Source organism: Sorex fumeus, unplaced genomic scaffold (assembly GCF_029834395.1).
Source record: "Sorex fumeus unplaced genomic scaffold, SorFum_2.1 ptg000061l, whole genome shotgun sequence".
Classification (NCBI taxonomy): domain Eukaryota; kingdom Metazoa; phylum Chordata; class Mammalia; order Eulipotyphla; family Soricidae; genus Sorex; species Sorex fumeus.
In genome coordinates this window covers 46,114,286-46,123,961 of record NW_026606118.1, presented here as the reverse complement: position 1 = coordinate 46,123,961, position 9,676 = coordinate 46,114,286, and the positions used below count along the sequence as shown (strand labels likewise).

Sequence of the window (9,676 nt, the reverse complement as noted above, 5' to 3'; positions counted from 1 at the left end):
CGCTGGAGAAATAGTACAGGTTTAACCCCTGAAACCAAATGGTTTCCTAAGCATTGCTGGTTGCATCCTAGCACAGTTGTGGCAGTCTAGATAATCACCACACCACAGGGCCCAAGCAACAATTCATCCTTGGGTTTTCTCACCCAACTGCACACCAAGAATCATCAAGAGGGACCCTGGGAACCCTGAGTACTGCTTCTCAATTCTCCAAGCTCTACTTCATTGCAGAGGAACCATTTACTTTGTCTATAATTTATTTGTAAAATATCAGCCTTCTATAAGAACACTGTAGAATGCCAGAATGCTTTCTAACAATAATCTAGGAAGCTAAAAAATAACTTTCATAAAAATCAGCCTCTATGGTCAAGACCTAATGAATACTGAGGACTTCTATTTCTCTGATTTTTTTTTCCTTTTTCCAACTAAGACCAGTCAAGGAAAGCATAGTCAATTATGTAGAGTGCCCCTTTTCTAGTAGGCCTACCTTCAATTTCCCCTCTAATCAGTATACACCTGAAATTTTCGTTTTATTCCAGATTAATGATCTCACACTCTGTTTGCTTTTGAGTCTCTGTCAAGTTCAAGTGATGGAGGCTAAGTTCCTTGCTGTGGCCTTTCAGATTTTCTGCAAGGCTTGATTTTGCTTATTTTCACACTTGTGACTTCTGAGAGTTACATGACAACTTGTTCAAGATCCTTGGGATGAATGAGTATGGTAAAAGTGAGAAAGTCAAGAAAATGTTGAAGTGTTCTATTGAAAAAATGACCAAATGTTAGAGTGTTATTGCAGGAATAATAATGCTAACAACCAGAGAAATGACATTTTTCAAAAGTGATTTGCTTATTTGAGCAAGCCCGATTGAATCAGGTCAAGATGACACATTACAGACTAAGTTATTAGCACTTAAAAATGCAACAAATGCTGTGGGAGACAGGCAACTGTGGCTTACTATTTCCTTCAGGAATGTACAATTTAAAAAATATATTGCTAGAATGAACAGCTGGAATATGAACACAAGAGTTTTAAATTTCACATTTGGGTCCGTAATGTTAGTTTACCAGGGAACTGGCAGCCTCCTCTGTAATACTTCTCTGTATATTTTATATTGAATGGCCCAAACAGGATTAAAAGATTAAAGGACTGAGGTTACAATAATAAGAAGGAAAGATAAGTGAAAACGAAAGCACATTTAAAATAATGATTATACAAGTCTGATAACCTGGACATGTTTTTCTTCCAAGAGGCCTATTATTAGAGATTGTGTTTAAGGATGAGAGGTTACAGTGGAACTGAAAACAGACGGGACTCTATTGTATAAAACTTTAGGATAGAATAAGAGTATTTCACTTCAGATCAAAATAATCATAGTCACTCCAGCCATTAAACAGGATGAATGAATTTCTGGTGTCTACTGTGCATAGTCAATTAAAAAGGTATGTTTTGTGTCAGCTATGTGGTAGGAATTGTAATTAGAAGCTCATATAAAAACATACTTGGAGATATAACATAATCTCTACCAATGCCATGCAATACTTTTCAACTCTCATCCCTTATTAACTGACTGAATAGGTGGTTCTACATCCAAAAGAGTAAAGTCAAATACAAAAGGATAAAAGTAAAATTTCCACTGCACTGGGCCATTGAGCCATTACAGTGAGACCCCATAAGCTTGCATTATCCTGGTGCTTCTCAAAGAGGCCCTACCCACTATTTGGGGAAAGTTGGCAAGTGCTGTTTTGTTTGATTTCCATATGAGTGAATTAAATTCTCATGTCTCATCAGCAGTGATTGCTCCAGATGCCTGAATATGAATGGAAGCATCCATCTGTGTGGGTTAGGTCCCAGGCAAATGAATCTGAGAAGGTCCCTGTATTCCTTTGCTATTGCTGTCTTAATAAGCTAGAACCATTTTGCAACTTAAAATAATACCCATCTGTAATCTACAGTTTCTGTAGACAGAAGTCCCAGAGCAGCATCTCTTAGTCAACTTACTGTCCAGAGTCTAATAGTATTGAAATTTAATTCTAGCAGGGCTAGGTCCCTGCTTCCATTTTGGCAGTGGTCTGGGTGTTCCCAGTGGTAGGCTCTCTGCATTTCACTCCTTGAATTGTCAACCCAGCCAAGGGCCCAGACAGAGCACAGCAGCGTGAAGCCTCACCAGCTCACCATTATGAGTTCAAAACCCTCCTGGCCCACATGCATCCAGTGTGATACAGACAGCTCTGCTGTCTGTGATCCCTATGCTGTAAGTGATTTCTGGCAACACCATAGCCAGGTGTATGAGATCCTCAGGGAGCACTGCAGCTCAAAGTAGGTGGGTGAGTCCTGTGGCCAGAAAGCACTTCTCCTTTGTGTGCCACACGCTATGTGGGGCCATTAGTGTGTGGCACTGGCAAGCACATGGACAAGCACCACAGTTAAAGGGGTACCAACTTTGTGAGTACTGTAAACTAAAGTATGGCTCAGTACAAGCACCATGACTGAAAATGTCATCACAACAACATCAACAACAACAGCAAGGAAGGGAAGGAGGAGATGGAAGGAAAAGAAAGAAGTAATAGACTTATTCCTTTTTCTGCCCTATCGTGGAGGGGAAGGGGAGAAGAGACAGATGAAAAGCAATGGGAGCCTGGTTAGAGACAAACACATAGGTGGTGTTGAGGAGTTCTATCAAAATTACATCAGACATCAAAATCACTGAGTCAACAACACTGAAATTCAGAGACCCAGTAGTTAACAGCCAGACTTAGAAAGGTGCCTGTGATGAGGGCAGGCTTGGGGGTGAGATGGGGTTGAGCGGGGTGGGGGGATAGGAAGAGAACCTGGGAACATTGGTGGAGGGAAGTTGACACTGGTGGTGAGATGGGTGCTTTAATATTGTATGTCTAAAATTCAGCTATGAATAACTTTGTAAATCACAGGGTTTTAATGTAACTAAAAAGAAGGAAAAAAATAATAGATTTTGTTTTAAGATTGACCTCCCGTTAAACAAATCTAACAAATGAACAAAAATGCCACTAGGATGTAAGGGTGAGAGAGATAGCTCTAGGGCCCAGGAGAGCTGGATTTGCATGCAGAAAACCTGAGTTTGATCCCCAAGCATTATTGAGAGCAATTAAGTGCCATGCTGAGAGTATCCCTTGAGTGCCACTGTGTGTGGCCCTCCAAAACAAAGAAAGTCACTAGGAAAAAATAATAAATCACCACAGGCCACAGGTCAAGTTATTTCTTTGCCACTGCATCTGCTCTGATTCCTCTTTCTTGTACCTCTCTGGTCTCTTCTGCTTCGTTCTTCCACTCCACTCAGTAAGGAGACTCGCATCAGAGCTCTGCTCAGGTCAGTGATGCTTAGGCTGATACTTTGGGTGTGCAGTGGGGGTTGTGAACAGGGACACACACATCCCATGCTATGTGAGAGCCATAAAATTCTGAGGATGGACACAGGGATTTGCATATAAGTAGACACGTGTTCACCATCTGAGCCATATTCCCACGTCCCCCTCTTCCACTTTTTAGGGCCCAAGTGCTTACATTGGCTCTACCTGGACTATAAGGTAACTTTATGTTTGTTAGTTTGTTTTGTTCTGGGGCCACACTGGGTGGTGCTCAGGGGCTGTTTCTGGTTCTCAGCTCTATAGGAGGGGGGGGGGGGATCATGCGCAGCAGTTCTTGAAGGACTTTGGGGTACTAGGGATCAAACCCAGGCTTCTTACATGGAAAGCTTGTTTTCAGCCCACTGAGCTACCTCCATGGCTCAGTATGGAATATTTGAGTGCTGCATAGGCAAGTCTTAATTACCAAGGTAGGAGCTACCCTGGATACTTCTGGGTATGAAAAAAGAAAGGAAGAAAGGAGGAAAGAAGGAAGGAATGAAGAAAAGAAGGAGGGAGGGAGGGAGGGAGGGAGGGAGGGAGGGAGGGAGGGAGGGAGGGAGGGAGGGAGGGAGCAAAGTAGGAAATTTATAACAGTCATCTTATCTGCCAAGTCTTTTTGCCATAGTGGTGACATATTTGAAGGTTCCAGCATTAAGAAGGAATTGAACATCCTGGGAGGTCATTGTTCTGCTCATTACAGCCTCCCTTAAAACAGCCACCACATAGGTGTACAGGACTTCCCTGGAGAGCAACATGTCACTGCAGCAGAATCCTGTCTTTCTTTTAGCCGAAACAAGAGAGAGCATATTCTTATGGTCTGACTTTTGGTCCTAAAAATGCAGAGCTAACTTTCCAGTTCACTGTGAAACTCCCAATATATATTCCAGTGAGGGAAGAAACGAAGTCCTTGGAGACAAAACCTTCCACTCACACATCCCTGTTCATCTTTGCAGAGGTCTCTGATAGATCCTGAACCGACTTGAAATCTAGGCTTGTGATTGTTTCTGGCAGGCCCCAAGGTATGACTCACACACACACACACACACACACACACACACACACACACACACACACACATTTTGTTTTTAGTTTTTCCAAGCTTGCTTTATTTTTTTTTTAATTTTTATTAGTGAGACACCATGAAGTACAGTTGTAGACTTACAAATTTTTGTGCTTGGGTTTCAATTATACAATGATCAAATACCCATCCCTCCACCAGTTCTCGTTTACCACCACCACGGATCCCAGTATCCCTCCCACCCCCCATCCCCCCCATCCCACACTGCCTCTGTGGCAGGGCATTCCCTTTTGTTCTCTCTCTCACATTTAAGCTGGATCTTTAAGAGGAAAAGCAGAAGTCTTGAAGGGAAGATGCCATCCTTGAATGCCTTCCTATGTTCCGAATTGTGTTGGCTGCTTCTCCTGATTCCATATAACACCTTTCTGAGGCAGGGACAGTGTGTCCATTTACTGCTAGCAAAAATGAGGCTGAAACTGAGCATGCAAGACACAGCCAAGAAGTGGAGATGCAGACACAGACCTAAAGTTGTTGCCCTTCCCAAGTCAAGTTGGAAGAAGATGGTAACAAGAGACAAATAATATTTCCAGAAAAATAGCAGTGTGCACAAAACCATGCCAGGGATTTGCTATGTTTTACTTTTCGTCAAGACAGGATGGAGAAAAAAGGAACCCTCTTAGAAAACTAGGTGTGGCCACTGCAGAAACGAGAGAACTAAGAAAAGCAGCAGTTTCATGGTTAGGTACAATGTGTGCAAGAGTCTAACAATGTTAAATGTGAAATACAGGACTCAAGGAAAGCTAAGCATAGGCTTTCTTGCAGAGCTGGCAAAACCCTCAGAATTACTCCAGACCAGGAATTCCACAAGCCCAGACAATCGGGACTTTTCCCTCTGGTATTTCAACTTTCCTTCTCAGCATAATCTGGAATGTTTGGGGTTTGGGAGGGGCCCTTACCCCCTATTATTTTCATGTATCTCTAGGCACTAGAAGTCAATCTAACATTTCAGCGCACGTCTTAAGAGCAGTAAAATAATGAGAAAAGTCCTTCTGCAGTCTCTGTCATAATCTGGCGGAAGGGTTCTCTGGAGAGGCAGAAAAATAAACAGTATAGACAGAGATAAGATGCAGATAAAGAGAGATAATTTTGCATGCTAGAGCCCTGGAGTTCATCCCTGCAACTTCATGGTCCTGTATATTTATGTAAAATGTATATTTTACACTGTCATGGTCACGGTCCTCCTGTTGTTCATCGATTTGCACGAGCGGGCCCAGTAACGTCTCCACTGGACACTTCGTTGTTACTGTGTTTGGCATACCAAATACATCACGGGTAGCTTGCCAGGCTCTGCCGAGCGGGCGAGATACTCTCAGTAGCTTGCCGGGCTCTCTGAGAGGGGCGGAGGAATCGAACTCGGGTCGGCCTGCAGCAGTAGGGCGTTTGCCTTGCGTGCAGCCAGTCCGGCCGAGCCGGGTTCGATTCCTCCACCCCTCTCGGAGAGCCCGGCAAACTACTGAGAGTGTCTCGCCCGCTCGGCGGAGCCTGACAAGTATATTTTACATATTTAAATATATAAAATATCTGGCAATCATTGGCAAGATCATGATGACAAATTGATGCTTAAAATTAACTATCATAAACAAGTTAGCAACTATTCATATTTAATCACATTTGGGTTTGGGGATTTTTGTTTTGATCTTTGGTGGATAGACTTTAGGAATCTCCTTACAATGAACTGTAGAGAGGAAATATGATGACCTCCTTTCTCGTTAACTGTTTAAATAAGTCAGATGATTCTATAACCCTGAGGTGGGTGCAATTAGGAAAGGTTCTGAATAAAATATGTTTTCATTTTTATTTAAACATAGTCAATGACTTAAATAACCACCCTCTAATCTCTGTAGCTGAATAGAAGATGGGATGTATGAGTCAAAAATGAGTATTTTCTGAAACCATAGAGGAACTTAGAAGAAAAAAGTAAAGCACCTGAAAATACCCATTTTTTTATACGTTTTCTGTGCAAGGAACACAAAATCACCTAAAAATTTTCAAATGTTTCTTTAAACATTCATATTCATTCCTGTGTGAACACATACATTTACATCTTATTGGAAAACATCTCTGTATTTAAATAAATGAGTATTTAATCTCATTAAATATTTTCATTGCATATTTTGGTGAAAGTTGAACTCATAATGCTAAAAATGCTTGACATATTCTCATTGATGTCAACACCAAGACAAGGTTGTCTTTTATCTATCAATATTGTTATTTGACTATTAGGATAATGAACAAAGCAAAAAACCCCTAAGAAATAAAATAAGAAATGCACACAAAATAATGTTATGATATAATTGTATATCTGAACTAGAATAAATGAGCTAAGATTGTATTATAAACAATGAAATGACTTGTTTTAAAATAATACATACCTCTTAGTAACAGTTTTAAATACAGGACTCAAGGAAAGCCAAGCATAAGCTTTCTTGCAAAGCTTGTTTTTTTTTTTATAAAAGCAGTACCAATAATAAAAAAAATAGAGAAAAACTATTTTGAAGAGCAACTATAGGCAAATAAAATGTACTAAGAAAGAGCATAACAAGTAACGAGTTAGATGCACAAGAAGAAAATATTAAACCTTCAAAGAAAAGTTGAATATAAGAAAGAGTATTCTTTATTTTTAGACAAGAAGCCTTCATAATACAGGATCATAAACTCCAAAACAAACAAAACACTGTCCTCCCATTGTTCATCGATTTGCACGAGCGGGCCCAGTAACGTCTCCATATTTTTTGAGACTTGTTGTTACTGTGTTTGGCATATTGAATACGTCATGGATAGCTTGCCAGGCTCTGCCGTGCAGGCGAGATACTCTCAGTAGCTTGCCAGGATCTCTGAGAGGGGCGGAGGAATTGAACCCGGCTCGGCTAGGCTGGCTGCACACAAGGCAAAGGCCCTACCACTGTGCTATTGCTCCAGCCCATAAACTCCAAATTAATGGAAAATTATATTTCATCCAATGCTGAGACCAGTCTCTGCACACATGAAGGTACTGGCAGAGGGACAAAGTCACGCAGGTTCCGGGGCCGAGATCTCCAAGCCTACTCGGATTTGGGCCAAGTATCCTCCACCCAGATCCTCCAAATTCCAGTAGGCAGGGGTCACACCCACCAACTGGCCCCCTGGTGCCGTGTAATCCCATCAACGGCCAAGACTCAGAGACTATAAAAACCAGCTCCCGGAACCGCGCGACCGCATTTGCGGCCGCGCGACATCCTATTATGACATCTTATTATCTCATTCCTACTTTGGACAAACTGGCAGGCTACCGAATGTAGCCTGCCCACACAGCAGAGTCTGGCAAACTCCCCGTGGCGTACCCAATATGCCAAATACCAGTAACAATGATGGGTCTCATTCTCCTAAAGAGCCTTGAATATAATCTCAGGGTTAGGATGAAGGAGACGTTACTGGGGCCTGCTCGAGGCAATCGATGATTAACAGGATGATTTGTGATTTTTGTGATTTGTGATATTTCATCCCACTACAACACATAAATTAGTAAAAACAAAGAACTAGTTTTTTTCAATTGATCTGAAAAAATAAATATTCAAGGGGTCAGAGAAACAGTGCAGGGGTAAAGGCACTCACCTCACATGCAGTTGACCTCAGTTCAAGCCCATCACCACAGATGGTTCCCTGAGCACCACCAGTATTCATGAATGCAGAGTCAGGAGTAAGCTTGAGCAATGCTAACACAGCTAGAAAACTTAAATATATAAATAACAATTATCCAAGCATAGTTAGTACCACTTTAGAAATGAAAAAATAAGATTGAATAGATCTGAAAATATTTTATTTTATTGAGAGGGGTTAGGGCAACACCCAGCAGTACTCAGGGATTACTCCTGGCTCTGTACTCATTACTGAAAATGCGCTGGGGACTATACGGGGTGCTGAGGATTGAGCCCTTGGGGACCATGATCAAAGCAAGTGTCCTGTCTGCTGGACTATTGTTCTGGCCCTAATATATATATATATATATATATACATATATATATATTATTAGGGCTGGAGCGATAGCACAGCGGGTAGGGCGTTCGCCTTACAAGCAGCCAACATGGCCGACCCGAGTTTGATTCCTCTGCCCCTCTCGGAGAGCCCGGCAAGCTACCGAGAGTATTCGATATGCCAAACACAGTAACAACAAAGTCTCCAATGGAGACGTTACTGGGCCCGCTCGAGCAAATCGACGATCAACGGGAGGGCCTTTACCTTTACCTTTACCTTAGTGAAACACCATGAGGTACAGTTGTAGACTTACAAATTTTTGTGCTTGGGTTTCAGTTATACAATGATCAAGTACCCATCTCTTCACAAAGTGCTCATTTTCCACCACCACAGGTCCCAGTATCCCTTCCACCCCCATCCCCCGCATGCCACCCTGCCTCTGTGGCAGGACATTCCCTTTTGTTCTCTCTCTCTCCCCTTTTGGGTGTTGTGATTTGCAAAAAGAGACATTGAGTGGCAATCATGTTTGGTCGATAGTCTACTTTCAGCATCCTTCTCCCATCCTGGGAGGATCCTCCCAACACCCTTTATTTGGTGCTCCCTTCTCTATCTGAGCTCCCTTTTCCCCTAGCATGTGTGGCTGGCCTCCAAGCCATGGAGCAAAATTCCTGGTACTAATCTCGGCCACTCTTGGGTGTTAGTCTCCTATTTTATTACTTTATGTTCCCCAGATGAATGCAATCTTTCTATTCTATCCCGCTCTTTCTGACTCCTTTCGCTTAACATGATACTAAAAATATGGAACGTTTCACAAATTTGCATGTCATCCTTGCGCAGGGGCCATGCTAATCTTCTCTGTATCGTTCCAATTTTAGTACATGTGCTGCTGAAGCGAGCACCTTAAAACATATTTTAAAAGCAAAAATAATTTTTAAAATGTATCTATTAAAAAATGAAATATATAACATATGAAGTTTTGACAACTTGATAGCACTCTAGGAGGAGAAGAAACTGTGGAGGCTAATTTTCACTTTAAAATTTCCAAACATAAACCTAAAAATAAAGTAAATATACTAGAAAAAAATAAATTAGAAAAAAGCAAAAATTGGGAAAACCTTTTTCTATGAAATCTATCTAATAAAAGCATTTTCTTTGTTATTTAAGGATTAAGGATTAATAAATGATTAGTTCAATATGATTATTGAAAAATGTCAATAATTATGTAGAAAATTGTCCAAAGATCCTGATGAATCCTCAACAAATTAAGGAACA

The 9,676-nt window shown here is 41.4% G+C and overlaps 1 non-coding gene across 1 annotated transcript; it reads right to left on the bottom strand.

The window, feature by feature from the left end:
* Positions 1-9,196: 9,196 nt before the first annotated feature.
* LOC130034902 (U6 spliceosomal RNA) lies at positions 9,197-9,303 on the bottom strand. Its single transcript, XR_008794198.1, has one exon. It is a non-coding gene; the product is annotated as a U6 spliceosomal RNA (small nuclear RNA).
* Positions 9,304-9,676: the final 373 nt, after the last annotated feature.